Raw genomic sequence first — 17539 nt, 5'->3', positions numbered from 1 at the left:
GGCGGATCTCGCCAACATGATTGGGAATCTCCAGGCAGAGACCCAGGCATTGGCCTTGCGGGTGAACTCTATACAGAGGGAGAGACAAGGGGAGGGCAGTTCAAGGGATTCCGCTCCCATGATACAGGTCACTACTCCTCCCTCAATCCCTCTTGCCCCACCTGAGAGGTTTACGGGCGATTCCTCCAAATTTGCCACATTCATTAGCCAGTGTCAATTGCATTTCACTTGCAAAGCTCCCTGTTTTCCCACTGATCAAGCTAAGGTAGCCTTTGTGATATCATACTTAGGGGGGGTCAGCTGCCAATTGGGCCATTCCGTTAATAGAAAGAGATGACCCTCTGTTACTGAATTATGGGGCTTTCAAGGACGAATTTAAGAAATTGTTTGATAAACATACTTACACTCTCACAGCTGATACGGATTTGCTCTCCCTAAGGCAAGGTACCGCGGAGATTGCCACCTACATCACTTCCTTCCAGCGGCTAGTGGTTGAGGCGGGTTGGCCCGAGGAAAAACGAGGTACTCTGTTCTATAGGGGGCTGAGGGAGGAGATCAAGGATGCCTTGTCTCACATAGTGGATCTCCCCCGTTCTTGTAAGGATCTTATGGATCTCGCGGTACAAATAGACCATCGTCTGCAGGAACGTAAGAAAGAGAGAGGAAAGACAGAGGTCAGGGTAGTGACAATCAGGGAGAAGAAACCTGACTTCCCATCTACTAGTGAGGAAGCAGAGCCAATGCAGATTGGGATTGTGAGAGGACCTCTGACTCCAGACGAGAGACGCCGGAGGCGGGAAAACCGACTATGTCTGTATTGCGGTAAGGCGGGACACTTTTTGAGATCCTGTCCCACCAAGCCGGTGCCAAGCAAGAAGTCGGAAAACTAGGAAGCCCGGAGACCTGTGAGACAAGGACTTCGGGTTATTCAGGTTTGAGTGTCTCCTCTTCTGACCCCATAGCGCCTTCTTCTGGTCATTTCTTTCTCCCAGCTAAGTTGTTCTGGAAACAAGGACAGGCTAACACCCCAATTATGATAGATTCAGGGGCTACGGGGAATTTTATGGACAAGGCTTGGGCCCAGGAACATCACATTCAATCACTAGACAAGGGGTATGGTGAGACAGTCACCACCATAGATGGGAGTGTGTTAAAATCAGGACCCATCACACACAAGACAGAATCTATCAAGGTTCTCCTAGAATCTAATCATGTTGAGCAGGTGGAATTCGATCTGATCCAGTCACCGCAGGTTCCTGTTCTCCTAGGCTTACCCTGGTTAAGGATGCATAATCCCCTTATAGATTGGCATAATGCCACCTTACGGTTTCGTCCAGAGTGCTGCCAGGCACATACCCTATCTCTAAGTCAAAACAAGGAGATTATGATGACGGAGAAGGAAGAAGGGTTGCCTGAGGTATATCAAGACTTAAGCACTATTTTTGACCCAAAGGAGGCCTCTTCCTTACCGCCTCACAGACCCTTTGACTGTCGTATCGACCTTCAAGCAGGATCTAAGATACCATTCAGTCGAGTCTACTCCCTGACTGAAAAGGAGAATCTTTATTTGCGGGAATATTTAGATAACATGCTTTCCTTAGGGTTCATTCGTCCCTCCAAATCCCCTGCCTCTTCATCTCTGTTTTTTATCCCTAAACGGGAAGGAGGTCTACGCTGTTGCATAGACTACAGGGCCTTAAATAAAATAACCATAAAGAACAGGTACCCTCTTCCACTCATCTCTGCTCTCCTAGATAGAGTAAAAGACGCCCGTGTGTTCACGAAATTGGACTTACGGGGGGCATATCATTTGGTACGTGTGGTAGAGGGGGATGAGTGGAAGACGGCTTTTTGTACCAAGTATGGACTTTTTGAATACTTGGTTATGCCCTTTGGGCTTTGTAATGCGCCCTCCGCTTTTCAGTTCTTCATAAATGAAGTGCTTAAGGACATGTTAGACGTCTGTGTGATCGCCTATATTGACGATTTGTTGATATATTCACAGTCACTAAAATAACACATACCGCATGTAAGACAGGTGTTACAGCGCTTGCAGGACAATCAGCTGTACTGCAAGCTAGAAAAGTGTACGTTCCATGTGCAGTCTGTTCCCTTTCTGGGGTTTATTATCTCTCCCCAGGGGTTGCAAATGGATCCACAAAAGGTGGAGGCCATTTCAAGGTGACCTGCTCCACAAAAGATCAAAGACATCCAACGATTCATTGGGTTTGCCAATTTTTATCGGCGCTTTATCAATGGCTTTTCAAGGTTAGTGGCACCGATTACACGGTTGCTCAGAAAGGGGACTCCGTTTTTGTGGTCAGATGAGGCTGAGAAAGCATTTCAAACCCTGAAAGAGGCATTCACCCAGGCCCCAGTTCTTCAACACCCAGACCCGAGTTATCCATTTGTGTTGGAGGCCGATGCCTCCCAAGTTGCGGTAGGTGGGGTCCTGTCACAAGCAGATAAGCTCACCGGAGAATTGCATCCAGTAGCTTTTTTTTCACACAAATTAAACCCCGCGGAGGTGAACTATGCGGTGGGAGATAAGGAATTACTGGCCATTAAGAAAGCCTTTGAAGAATGGCGACAATACCTGCTAGGAACCAAACATACGGTGACTGTTTATACAGATCACCGTAATTTGCAATTCCTAAAGTCAGCTAAGGCCTTATCAATGAGACAGCTCCGTTGGGCCCAGTTCTTTAGCGAATATGATTTCACCATCCAATATCAGGTGGGTAGAAAGAATGGCAAGGCGGATGCTATGTCCCAATTAGGATACGAGATACAAGAAGAACAGGCGGAACCTCCGTCAATCATCTCACCAGACAAAATCATCAGAGTGTTATCTGAAAAAGAATTCCTACTGGAGGTAGTGAGAGAACAACAAAGTGAAGAGGGGCAGGAACTGATCAAGACAGTAGAACCTGAGAGTCGAGATGGTATTCAGTATGTACAGGGGGGAATAGTCCTTACTACTCCAAACCTGCAAAGACAGGCTTTAGAATGGTGTCATTCCCATCCTTTGGCCGGTCATCCCGGGATTAAGAAAACCATTGATAATGTGCGACGCCAGTTTTGGTGGTCTACCCTAGGAAAGGACGTTGAGCAATACGTCAAGACCTGTCATGTATGTGCTCAAAGAAAAACATCTCATCAAAACCCCACAGGGCTGCTCCAACCCTTACCCACTCCTCCTCTTCCATGGCACACGGTGTCGTTAGATTTCATTGTAGAACTCCCTCCTACTTCTAAGGGCCATAACACACTGTTAGTTGTAGTAGATTTGTTCACAAAGACTGCCCACTTCATTCCCCTAAGGGGATTACCCACGGCAGCGGAACTTGCCGCTGTTTTCTTACAGCAGGTGGTTAGGTTACACGGATTCCCCTCGGTGGTAATTTCAGATAGGGGTGCCCAGTTTGTTTCCCGTTTTTGGCAACAACTCTGCTCCTTACTACAGATTGATGTGCGACTGTCTTCTAGCCACCATCCACAGACGGACGGGCAGACTGAAAGAGTCAATCAGTGTTTTGAACAGTACGTGCGGAGTCAGTCCTTACACTCACACAGTGATTGGGATAAGATGGTGTGGGTGGCGGAATTCGCATATAATAACAGCCAGCATGCATCCACGAAATACACGCCTTTCTTTTGTTCATCAGGGTATCATCCAAAGGCTTTCATCTCTCCGAGGTTATCATCTTGTACCGCACCGGCAGTTAGTGAGTTCATTCACGAAATCCAACAGATACATCAGCTGACACATACCAATTTAGACAAAGCTAAGGCAGCGTACAAGAAGGGAGCAGATAGACATAGACAGACAGAACAAGAATATAAGGTGGGGGATGAAGTATGGCTGTGAACCAAATACATTCCATTGAAGGGGTCTTGTAAGTTCCGACCTAAGTTCCTTGGACCCTACCCGATCTCTAGAATCATCAATCCAGTGGCAATGGAACTAAAACTCCCTGAGACCATCAAGGTACACCCCGTTTTTCATGTATCACTGATAAAACCTGTAGAACCCGGCACTCGCATGCCTGCTCACCCAGCTCCGGTGTTGGTAGACGGAGAGGAAGAATACGAAGTGGAATCCATCATTGACTCTCGAAGGAGTAGACGCCGTTTGCAGTATTTGATACACTGGAAGGGGTATGGAATTGAAGAACGTACATGGAAACCTGCCAGTCAAGTACATGCTCCCCGTTTGATACGTTTGTTCCACAGGAGACATCCACACAAGCCCAAACCTGTGGGAGGAGTGTTGGGGGGGATGTACTGTCAGGATTGCCGAGTCCAGCGTCACCGAGCCGCGAGTGAATCACCGATAGCGTCAAGCTATCGCGCATGCGCGATAGCAGCGAAACAGTAGAAAAGCCTGCCGTTCAGGAACCTCGGGGCTTCGCGTTCTAGTGTTGCCCCGCAGGCGGTTCCCTGAACTTCCTGTATCCTGTTTCCTGGTTGCTTTGTGAGTGTGCGCTTGGCGTTCGTCTCGGAGGACTGGGACATTCTTCGTTCACTGGACTAATTCGAGTGTTAGTACGCCCCTTTTTTCGGACATACGTATGAGAGCCGTCTCTCATATTACAGAGCTCTGTTCTCCTCTTTTTTAGTGCTTCCATTCTATTTTGTGCCGTGTCTCTGAGTTTGGTATACTAGAAGTGTGCCGCCCCTGGTTTCGGGACCTTGGTGTCTAAGGGTCAGAGCGCTCCGCCCACCTTGCCGGATTTTGTCCCGCGGGCCGGCCGGGTGTCTCTGCCCTGTCTCCTTCCTCCCGAACTGCTCCCCTGGACCTGCCAGTTACCCTGGAAAGAGGCACCTGTTTACTCCACGTCGCCTTATTCCAGCCCCTTCTTCCTGAGTTCCTCCCCTGCTGCATCTTCCAGAGTAGAGCTGAAGAAGTCTCTACAGAAACCTAATTCCTCGATCGGTGATGACATCTGGATACCCCTTGTAAGATAAGTGGGCGAAAAGGGGGAGGGGAAGTGGTGTTTTCAGAAGTTCCGTGGGTGGATTCCTATATGGTTGCCTTTATCTATCCTAGGGACATCCTACTACAGTCCTGAAGGGAAATTACAACTTGCCTTTGCCTTTCCTGACCTCTTCAGTTCTTCTGTGCAACTATATAGATTGAACAAGCTGTTAGTTATAAGGTAACTAGATAGCAGAGCTACACAGTAAGGAGGGGTTTCACCAGGGTTATTATAGGCCCTTATTTAGGGCTTCATATATTGTTCTTCTTACCTTTTGCAGAATCCTTGCTTCATGAACACAGACACAGTTCCACAGATAAGGAAGGAAGAAGATCGCAGCTCCTGTGTTTTCCCCTCTATCCTTGTTTTGTTTCCCCTCTTTCCGCCGCCTCCTCTGCGCTCTAGGGTTTGATAGACGCAGTAGGGTGGGGTGGAAGGTTGGGACCTTTCTACACCTGAAGTTGGAATTCCTTGACGCCCCTGCAGAATTTCGACCGGGTAAGATCCTTACAGCTAGTCCGCTTGTAGGGCTGAGCTGGCTGGATGGTGCAGTTCAGATGCACCCATCATGACATGCCTGAAGCATGCCTCAAGAATGTGAGGTATTTAGTAATGCTGGGCAGCATTGTGTCAGACTCCAGTGTACCATGAAACATAGGTGACATAATTGATTCTAATATTAACTAAGTGATGTTATGATGGAAAAGGACAGGCTTACACTATATGTCTCATCATAATGGCCATATAAGGGTTAATGACACTGATGAACAGAGTGCTGACTAGTTTTAAGTTGTATCTTTCAACTTTGTGTTATCCTGCATGCCCTGTCAGAATGTAAAATGTTATTTTTGTGTTCTGAAAAACACACAGTTCTGCACATGTAGATATTCATAAGGCATAGCAACCTGTGCACATGTGCAGCACAATGCAGCACACAATGAGGATTACACATAAAAGCATTTGGAAAATAGATCTCCAGCTCAGTCTTCAACAGTGGGTGTTCTCGCAATTTGTAAGCATCCCCTAGTTTCCGTATGTGACCTAAGAAAATGCTCATAAATCTTGGTATTTTCAGTTATATATACAACCCAGGAACCATTGAATAGCCCTTTGTGGCAGAGTATGGGAATTAAGCAATTTACCCTGTCCTTGCTTTACGTTTGATTAATGTAGACACTCTGAGGCACCCAAAGTTCCCTGACCTTACATCTTCTCCTTATATACATTTATCCTGATATACATCTTGCACATTGCAATATGAAAAGAAATACACATATAATGTAGAGTCCATGTTTTGGCTTGGCATTACTTATAAAGGTACATCACAAAATGAAGATGGAACATACATACCGACGGGTCCACCAGTCTGTTGTCCAAGGAGGTCTCTGACATGGGCCTACCGTGCCATGACGTCAGCCCATTTGTGTTTCATCAGTATAGTGGTCCGCGATATCTTGAAAGTCTGCTGATGCCAGCACACACACTCCAAGTTAACCTTTTTCTTGTTTGCAGGGGAGCCCAGACTCACCCTGCCCCCATCCACCAGCATCCCTGGCAGATAATGCACTACAAGCCACAACAGCCATCCCAACTCTCTCTCAGAAAATGTTTTACCCCTCCCAAACATTTCCCTATCCCTCTCACACACTAAACCCAATAACAAACCCCGACAAACTATTTATTCCCCAAAAAACAAACCCCAAAAGACTAACTCCCAACAATACAATGGCAAACATTTATTCAAAGCAATGTAACAGAACAAAATAGGTATGACAGAGAGACAAAATCTGGACAAAGCACACACTAACAAGACCATCAGATTAGACATTTGCACAGACACTGTCCAACCACCTCAACACCAAGCACGGACTAACAGAGAGTAAGAGAATGTGAAAGTAACTTCACACTTCCAAGTTTGCAGCCTGCCACACCCATTGCTTTACTTCCTGGATGTATCCCACCCATTTATGACAAATGTGTAGTTTTTTATTATGCATTGTACAGAAATTACCATTGTGTGATTAACACACAGTGCTTTAGCAACTATGCATTGATTTCAACTCATTGGTGTTGATGCGCGGCATACGGCCATCGCAACATGTGCACTGCACCATGCAAATGGGTTGATACCTTGTTCTGACTCAAGTAACTAGCCTATTGTTTGGGATAAACTGTAGGGATTGTGCAATGCAGAAAATCACACCGTGGGCTCACGTTCCTTGCTCCTCTTTTCTTATCAGACTGGTTCAATATTTTATGATTTGTGTTTGTTTTGTGACCATTAGTGTGCCTATGTCTGAGATGTTTACTTCTTAGTGGTGACATATTGAGTGACAAAATATTTTAATGTAAAACAAGTATTTATTGTAATGTATGGAGACATTTACACATTTTTCTTCCTTTTGAGATAAGTAGCATGCTTGGGTGAATGTAGGTAGCTGTGGTGTAGGCGGAATTATGTTGAATATATAGAATTACTATGTCTATGTGCAACACTATTATATTCCCTATAATGCACAATATCTACATCCAGACCATCTGTCAGGATTCCTGCCATAAGGTGTGTTATGGATGCCACACACACTCAGGGAAGCACAGAGAGAGACTGGTACAGTCAGTCCACAGTGTATGTGACAGCCAGTTTACAGATTTACTGGATGACTGTGATAGATATGGTCTAAGACCAATATCGCAACTGTGATTTGCCAGCAGCAATTTATTTGCATTTTGAATTTGGGAACCTCTAGGAGATCAAAATGAGCCGATCTAAGGTTGTGCCTAGGAGTATAATTCTGTATTGTAGAGGAGACAAAAATGGGGCTTTTGAAGATTGTGCAGCATGTTTTGAACAGAGTTCTTTGTGCAATTGGAAGCCAGTGCAGTTTCTTTAGTAGGGGTGCAGTGTGACAGTATCTAAGTAGTTGGAAGACCAATCTTGCTGCCTGATTCTGGGCCAGCTGCAATCTCTGGCTCGGACGCTTTGGAGATCTAGGTAAAGGGTGTTAGCATAGTCATTGCGGGACATCACCAGTGGAAGCATAAAAAAATTGCAATTGCTGGACAACATAAACATTGGGATGGTGTGAGTCTGATTTTCTGCACCCCCACAGTAGATGTTAGCTTATAGTCCTTCTAGCTCACAGTGCACCATCTGAACCCCTAGCCTTACAAGGTAACAAATGTGTGTGCAAACTTAGAACATGGCAACCCTGATTTCCCAAGGAAATAGTGGTAACAGATATAGAAACATTATGTGTGGATTCTAGTACATACCCAAAGAAGTACACAAGAAATAATCAGCAGGGCTTTACAATATTTATTGTAGCACTGTGATTCTTGCATAAAATATGTGCACTGCGATTATGAGTAGAATGAAACAGATTAGCATATTTAGCATCACAAGAACAGTGAACATTTCCACCATTGTGCTGTGACAGTGCATATATGCAGGCATGTAAGAACTATGTATAGATGTACTTTTATCAAGCGCTCCTTAACCTAGTCTTGCCTAAGGTGGATCATCTGCCAAATCCCTGCCAGGTGGACTAACTCTCTATTACCTGTGGGTAAGTGCCATCAGGCTGTCCATCTCGGTGTCGACCTGGACATCCCTCGTGTTGGTAGGAAGGAACCAACTGAGCTGGAATTCCGACATGTGGTAACCCAGCAGTGCCAGATGAGTGCTCCTCTGCCTAAACAGGACGTTGTTGTGTATTTATAACAATAGAGCCCATGTGGAAATGTCGCGGCTCCTATTTAGGACACAGTTGTTTATTCTGGTTGATTAGCGGTGTTGCCAATGGGAAAATAATAAATATTGCACAGTGAACTTTAGCCCTCTCACTAAATGTTCAAGGTGCTGCGATAATATACGTTTCAAACAAGAGACCCCTTGTGTGAGAGAAGGGGTACAGGGGAGGACAAGGAGCTACTTCAAGAGGTCCAGAAGCCCGTGCTTCTAGCAGAGTCATGAAATTCAACAATAGGGCTAGTGTTCCTGAGAAGATTCGAGAGGCGGGAAAGGCACAATCTCTCAGAGCATGGAGAGTGCCTGGGCCAGAGTATTGGAACGGGACAGTCAACTGGACTGTTTATATTGTCCTCACACACCCACTAGAGGGTGCCATGCATTATCATTTGGCGGTGCTCCTTGTTGGGTCGATGCTACAATGCCCAACGAGCCCCCTGAAGGGTCGCTTTAGCAGTGATCTTTTTCGAGGCTGCCGTTTGATGAATGCAAGTGAAGTGGCTAGTGATGTGGGGTGTAAAGTGCAGATTAAAATTGGTAAAGGAATTGCAACGCTGTATTTTATTGACAGGATTACCCTTCCAGGGATAAAAAACCTATAGTAGGTCAATGCTACCTCTGGCTTTAGAAGGAACCCGGGTAGTCTGAGTGTTTGCAATCAGGTAAAGGACCTCTTTTACCGTCGCAAAAGGGGGACCTAGTTGTGGTCACTCCCTCATGAATGTTGCAATAATGTACCCATGAAGTAGAAATGTAAGCAATGTAGATTCAGAGAATGTTATTCTGCACTGGCATGCACACAAATGTATGTTAAAAGTAATTGTCTGGAAAAGAGAAGGCAACATAAGAAATGTGAACATGTAAAAGGTGGTGTTCCTGCTAGGCCTATCCTGATCATGTGACACCCACTCCTTGGATAGAAGGAGGGAAAGCTATCCCTAGGCAAATGCAAAATATAAGGGTCAATCAATATAAAGGAACCCTACTAAAATCCAAAAACCATCATACGTCTTTAATAACAAAGAGCATAGATAAAGCCTTTACTTAAAACCATTAAAATGGATTAAAAGATATTCAAATAGGTTTAAAAAGCAACTAAGCATAGACATTATGCAGAATTAAAAAGTGTCTCATGACTCAAAACTACCAGATTATTTATGTGTTCCATGAGGCAGATGAAACATTGCTGTTCCCATCCACAGCACATGATGTTCCCAAAGGCACCCATTGAACCAGATCCATGGAGAAAACATGTTCCCATCCATCCACTTAAGAAGCCACCGAAGGAGGAGTAGCAAGTGCTGAGCCACGATCCAGATCACTTGGTGAAGAAGCATCCCAGTAAGGCTTGTAGAATGCATTTAGAAGCACCGACAAGCGCAAGGAACAACAGTACAAGTGGGCCGTTAATGGACTCACCAGTAGTTCAATGTCCAAAGACTGAACCAGTAGCTTTCCTCGGCAACTGGTTCAAAAGTGAACTACACGTTGTTTAGCCACACAGGCCGAAAGGACCAGAACCAATGTTCATTTAGTTCCTGAAGCAAGGGTGCACCAAAACACTGTATCATGTGTTCATGACACAGGAGCATGTGCGTACATGCTAGTTACATTTGGCCTCTTAATCGGACATTCATTTCGTAGCAGAAAAAGTTAAAACAAAGTCCGTAAAATTAGGAACAGCACCAGCGGAAGCCCTCCAAAAATGCTTCCCAGCATGGAGTGTATAAATGATGGAATAACTCTGAAGACTATCTGGAAGGTACTAACCAAGTTAGAGCCTATTTTCTTTAAAAACGTGTACTACTCCTGCAGTCTAGACATAGTAAAAATGAGGTGCACAAGCTCCCCAAAATGTAACAGGAAATTAGTGTGAAATATCAACTGTATCTCAGACGAAGATCTTGAAACTTGAAGATCAAACATCTTCTTTACAGATGCTACGGCCAATTTCTTCGGAACAGTAAGGCTTTCAGTCTGCTCAAAGCATCAAAGTGCACATTTGAAAGCTTTATCGAAAGCCAATGCATCGCCTCTCTAACTGTGCGGGCAGGTGGAAACAATATTTGTGTGCAACAATTCACAACCACAGAAACTGTCACCAGATTGGCGATTCCCGGTTTCTTTCCACCTTAGCCTTAATCGTTCAACATCAAATTACTCCACTCAAAAGCAATCTGACAGCTGGATGTATCACAGCAGCTGGGGGACCCTTCAGATAGCAATTTGTTATTGATGCACCATGAAGCGAAACTTCTCTGCACATCAAGGAATACCCTAAAATAATCTTGCAGCCACTAAGAAAGCCCTCTGTGTCGTCATTCCTACAGTGATTTCTAAAAGGTAAATTCCATGAATTGTGAACATACCCTTCACCTAGCTCTTCATATCTACCTGCTTGATGACACTGCAAGCCCTATTGAAAGTGGAATGTCGATACCAGCAGAAGAATAAACCTGTGGATTATCCAATCCATGGAAGGCATTTCTCTAACACTAAATAGTAATTTTTCTGTATATATGTAACATGGTGTAACATGGTGTATATTGCGTCCTTCCTTGTCATGATTGTTTGTTGTTTCGTGAGATTGTAAGGTAAAAACAAGCTTGCAGCATTAAGGTGTCGCCATGGTACGCGACCCAAACAGAGTGTCTGCAGAGTCCAGCTTAATACCATAATTGATCTAAGCTGTGACTGCCCATGTTGTAAGGAGGACAAGTTAGTCTGTATGATGTCTATTGCAGATGACACAATGTTACGAAGAGAGTATATCCTAATAGATAAAGTAGTTATACCATTATCTACTACTGCAAGAGCCCTTTCTAAATTTGCTCTGTCAATCTCGCTCTGTCTCCCAGCAGCCTCCTGCTGCGAATCTTTTCACACTTCGTTATATATTGCATAAAAGATGCACTTTTGACGTGGCTTTTGAGGCTTGTAAAAAGACCTGTAGCCCAAGTCATCAGAAAGAAGGGACAAGTGTTGCTTCACCTGGGACAATGTTGAGGTGTTTAGCTAATCAAGGGAAACTTCCCAACATTGTAAATTGTTACCCACCTCAAATGTTATGCCTGAACATAACATGGGTCGGGCATGCTGATCTTAAATCCTTCAGTGTCACCCAGGAAATGTGCATGACATATATTAGTATTTAACAGCAACACTTACCATCCCCCCTTATTGGTCCCTGCATAACTGTATGAACCGTTGCAAAGCAGGGTGTCTAATCCTATCTCCATTAAATTCTTGAACTGTTGCCAATTTGCTAGCCATTCAAATGTGGGAATGTTAGATATATTTAAATCTTTTATCTTAGCCAAGCCAAGATATGGTGTCTGTTTCACTGTTTTGTTTAGGAAAATCATTTGAGATGGTATCTGGCATGCTCGGAACAGTGCCTTGTTCCCCTCAACCTGCCAATCTTTACTTCTCCAAATTCATTTCAACTCAACTGGGTCCCTCAAAAGTTAAACCCCTGTGTAGACAATAGGAAAAGATAAAATTCAGAATATATCAGCTTTGTGTTAGTGAGCATATTTGTCTTTGCTGGTGATGGTGCCAGCCTATAGTAATATGACTATGGGCCAGTTGTATCATGAACAGAGAAATATGCACACTTCTGTGCAGACATTTGTGAGCTAACCCATGGTGGTGTAGGGCAATGTTCCCACTGCATGTAATTAAATATTGCATGTGGAGTCCTTGTTTTATGAAAGAAGTGATCACCATAATGTTGAATACAGAATATTTCATAGTTGGAAGTGCCTTCATACATTTCTTCGGAATTAAAAACAGTGGAATACTTGAGATCTTTCAGCATTTTCTGCACTGTATCAATGTCCCAATTATCAGAGACAATACTAGGGGTGATAAAATCATGTAAACAGATTCAAGACACGTATGAAATTTGCAAAAGTTCAGATGGACTGATTATGCCATACAATACCCCATTCCACACAATTCCAGCAGGAACCGGAACAGCAGAAATGTTCATCAGGGAAATGTCTCTTCGTACTTTGTGTGATGAAGAAAGGGGTGTTAAAACCAAGGGGTAAATTTACAAGCGAAGTGGCGGAGCCTGGCGTTACCCTTGTTGGCTTAACTCCACACTCTGTCTTTTCAGAAACGTAGGGCTGCACCGCATTTACAATATGGTGCAGCAATGCGTTTCCCCCTCCACTGGTACTCATTACAGCTTCCTAGCACCAGGGCTCTGTATTTTGTGTGGAACCTGGAGTAGACTCGAACTGTGGTAAGTTGATGTAAACACCATCCGGTTCAGGTATTCAAATAGAAATCTGTGTTTCTTTGCAAGCTGTTTATTTAGTTGTTGTATATGTAGCAGGTAGAAGAGATACTTAATTGTTTGCTATTCCCAGCCGGGGAGTAGAAGATTCATAGGTGAGCAAAACTTCCAATGGGACTTCCAGGATAGTAGTGAGAGGAGACAGGTAACTACTCAGGATACAGCATGGCCTACTGTGCAGAACCGGCCACATGAGGATGTTTGATGAGATATATTAACACAAATCTCTTGTTTTTGCAACCAGCAAGCTGTGATAAAAGTACAGTTCTGGTCCCTTCAACAGCCAAGAATCCTAACTTTACTACTACTAAATGCCTTCTGTGAATACCAAAAGTAGTAAGTTTAGGATTTTGTCTCAGATTACTTCTGTGAATCGAGCCCAAAGTGTCTACTCCCAGAAACAGCACCAACAAGTTCACCTAAATTTTAACTTCCAGAATCTCCAAGATAATATTGCTCAAAATGTCCCAGTATCCGTGGATCAAGGGTCAGGTGGCAAAAATGTGTTCGTCATTTGCTTAGGGGTGACCGTATTGTTTACATCTAGGGATCTGGTTCTGTAAAAATCTAGTCAACCTTTGGGGAGACCAATAAATTCTATTGACAGTAAAAAATAATTCCTTTTAAGTACAACTAATTTAAAGATTCTGACCACAGATGCGGAAGATAGGCTTCTGGTATCAACCCCTCCCAAACCACATATGGAGCCTCCAGATCTTTATCGTCGGTCTCCAAAAACATTCAATGCCATATGGATACTTATTTATTATTAGGACAAGTTTCTTGCATGAGTGACTCTGTTTCCCAGTCTCCACCAATCTCCTGCTTAGTGTTTACATTCCATGAGGAGAGTTGCAGATATTTAAATCTAAAGAGGGAACCCCCAGTCCTTGCCTTGAGTACACTCAGTGGTAATGACCCCTGAACTGTAAGCAATTCTCCACATTTGCTATCCCAGCCTACTTAAGGGGATCACTCAGGAGATCACTCAGGCCTTCCAACATGCACACAGGGGTGCCTGTGGAGTCTCAGACTGGTGCCAAATCTGAATAGTAACAGATACCCAGGATCTTCTTAACTCTGCCTCACAAGCCAAGTCTTTCAAAATGACCTTTTTAAAAATCTTTGGAGCTCCACACTTATACAGTAAACCTCTGGGTCCCATCCCTCTTTTAATTTCTACTAAGATCTTACCCCAGGTTTAATTATCCGGTGTCCCAAGAAGCATCTTGCAATTCTTGAATTGGAAGGCCATACAATAAAGATTTAGGCCTGGTACTGCCAGTCCCCCTTTCTTTAACTTTATCCTCAACTTGTCTGACCCTACCAGTAGCCTAGAAGAACCTTGCTAATTTCCCCTGTAATTTAACTATAGTTTTTTAGGGAACATGAGGGGGTATATAATTAAAGATGTATGCTATTTTAAGTAAAATTCACATTTAAATAGCAAAACCTTCCACCTAGCCAGAAGCAGATCAATCTCCTTTGCCACCCTCCCCAGATTATGTGCTGGGATCATCTCCAGTAGGTGGACTATGGAGATACCCAAGTATTTGATCACACTGTTCACCTCCTCCTCCCATTGGGCAGTATTCCAACACATGATTTCTGACTTAGAAGTGATTACAGGTTAGCCGGACAGTGACAATGCACTACACTCTGCCGCTAACTTTTCTATCCTAGGTAAGGTCTGGACCAGGTCAGATGTATATATAATATCAAGCTGTCAGCATAGAGTGTAATCTTGTTTTTAAATTGATGAGAGGATTACTTGTTGGTCTCGTCTAAGTAACTGTGCAAATTGTTAGATTGTTGAGACCCTCACGGGTGAGTAGCGCGCTTTATAAGCCCCCGATTGATTGATTGATTATTTCCCCATATTTTAACCATACTGGATAGAGGTAATAGTAAAGAATCTTTTCCTACTAGCCAGGTATTTTTAACTTATTTTCCCCCATTCATGCCTCAACACTTCATCTACACATGGTGCCAACCATAAGTGCTCCCACGTCCCCGTAGGTCGTGACATGCACTAATCTGCAGCGGGACAGAAGAACCCTATGACAAAACATGCCACCAAGGGATAACCCTGATAAGTGAGGGTCATTTAAGGAAAACTCATTGTTTTCCTAATAAAGCATCCAAGTGGAAAGAAAGAAAAAAAACCTTCTTGCAACAGAGGGGCTCTCTGTGATTAATATGCGTTTGAATTGGAGGACGAGCCCTCCTGTTCCCAATTTTCCTCTACTCCCCCCTAACCCCCCTTTTTTTGAAGGGTCCCTGAAGTCGGACCAAAAGGGGATGGTGATGGACGGGGCATCGGAACCAATCAAACACTCACACTCAGTCAACAGATCTGGGTTTGCTCCATGACCGTTGTTTAGCCCACTCTGCCACCCCAGTTCAGACATGGCCATATGCAAATCAGTCTGACCCTGTGCCTCATGGGAACAGTCCAGCCCGAACTGCCAAGCCATGCCTTCCCTGGACTGGAAACAAGCTTCCTAGGACCGGTTTCTGGCATTTCAGCAGTCTTCAGCCAGGCTTGCTTGAATCCAGTGGCAAAGTGAGCAAGGGACTCACGTCTGAGCATACCCTGCCAACTTATGGCGAACAAAGCGGTACAAAAGGGGATGGTGATGGACGGAGCATCGGAACCAATCAAACACTCACACCCAGTCAACAGATCTGGGTTTGATCCATCACCGTTCTTTAGCCCACTCTGCCACCCCAGTTCAGACATGGCCATATGCAAATCAGTCTGACCCCGTGCCTCATGGGAACAGTCCAGCCCGAACTGCCAAGCCATGCCTTCCCTGAACCGGAAACAAGCTTCCTAGGACCAGTTTCTGGCATTTCAGCCGTCTTCAGCCAGGCTTGCTTGAATCCAGTGGCAAAATGAGCAAGGGACTCACGTCTGAGCATACCCTGCCAACTTATGGCGAACAAAGCGGTACAAAAGGGGGCTAAAGAACGGTGATGGATCAAACCCGGATCTGTTGACTGGGTGTGAGTGTTTGATTGGTTCTGATGCTCCGTCCATCACCACCCCCTTTTGTACCGCTGGGTCCCTGAAGTCACCAAAAAGCTTCAATGCTGCACAGGGGATGTGTAACCCTGAAGTCTGGAAAGTCTGTAAAACTTCCAAAAAAGATCCTAGGGGGGAGGTACCTGCGGTACAAATCAAAGTGACCCCATCCCTGAATTCCTTCTTTAGGGTAATGGCTACATCAGTATCCTAGCAGAATGTGTAGGGGTCTCCTGGGACTGCTGAGAGTACAAGGAGCCAGGTCATAGAGACACCCCAGATTGTTTCTGGCACGACCTGCACAAGCATCACTGTCACATCTAGTAAAGTGCCCAGTGCAGATTTGCCAGGCCCTGTATTGATCAAGAGAAGGCTTGAGGTGTGGGAGGCTAATCAAGCAGGGAGCCAGGCTTCTTGCCTAGCTCCATCCCAGAGGTTAGAAGAGGTGGCTGTTTGGACTAAGGTTTTGGAGGATGAGGCGGCCACGGTCAAGCAAGATGTACAGAAGAACGCTACCAGTATAAGCCTGCTGACTAAACAAAATCTTGGCCTGAGGGAAGATTTAGAAAGGCTTGAGAATCATTCTCTGAGAAATAAACTTAGCATTTTAAATGTCCCGGAGGCAGAGGAAGGAGACGATATGAAGACATTTGTTATCACACTCTTACAAGGCACTGTACTTGAAGACAGTTCAGATATCCATTTCAAGCGTGAGATTCAGAGAAGGCACAGGGACCCTTTCAAAAGGAACTCAAATCGCTAGAAACCCAGGAAAATCCTGGTAAAGTTTCTCTCATATACTGTGAAAGAAGATATTCTGGGTAACGCCTTTAAGAATGGGGCTTTCTTTGCTAATGGTTACTCCTTTATCATCAGGTCCGATGTTTGTAAGGCAACAGACCAACATCAGTGAGAGCTAGGCAGAAGGATGGAAGAACTTAATAAACTGGGGCCAAGGCGCAACTAAAATTCCAGGCAATATTAAGCATAATGTGGAAAAACTGGATGTATAATTACCGCTCTGTTTTCGTATTTCATCCCTCCCAGGAAACTCATCGGGATCCAGAATACCATTAAGTAAAGGGAGGATACCCCTTAGGTGGGGTTTAGGTAGGGGTACAGGGTGGGGAGCAGTGGAGAAAAAATAATCCTATAGACCACCAGCCAACTCTCAATTTTCATCTTTAATGGTTTATTTTTGCATCAATTACATTGTAGGAAACAGTGGCTGAATCTCTTAAAACCCAAATGGGGTAGGTAAAGAGATATGTTTCCTATCTTGGAATGTTAACGGTCTCAGGACAAAGCGGAGGCAAAGAGTGATACTTCAATACCTTGAGAAAGGCCCATGTAATGATTTTGCTGGAGAACCACCTTAAGGCAACTGAGAGTAGAGTGCTTTCTTCTAAATATAGGTGGATAGAGAACTATGCAGCTTCTGATCCAGGTGGCCATTCTTGTAAGCAGAGGCGCCA

The sequence above is a fragment of the Triturus cristatus genome, chromosome 3_1 (genome assembly GCF_964204655.1).
Source record: "Triturus cristatus chromosome 3_1, aTriCri1.1, whole genome shotgun sequence".
In the NCBI taxonomy this organism is placed as follows: Eukaryota; Metazoa; Chordata; class Amphibia; order Caudata; family Salamandridae; genus Triturus; species Triturus cristatus.
The sequence above is the reverse complement of the archived record's forward strand: the minus strand, read 5'-3'. Positions refer to the sequence as shown.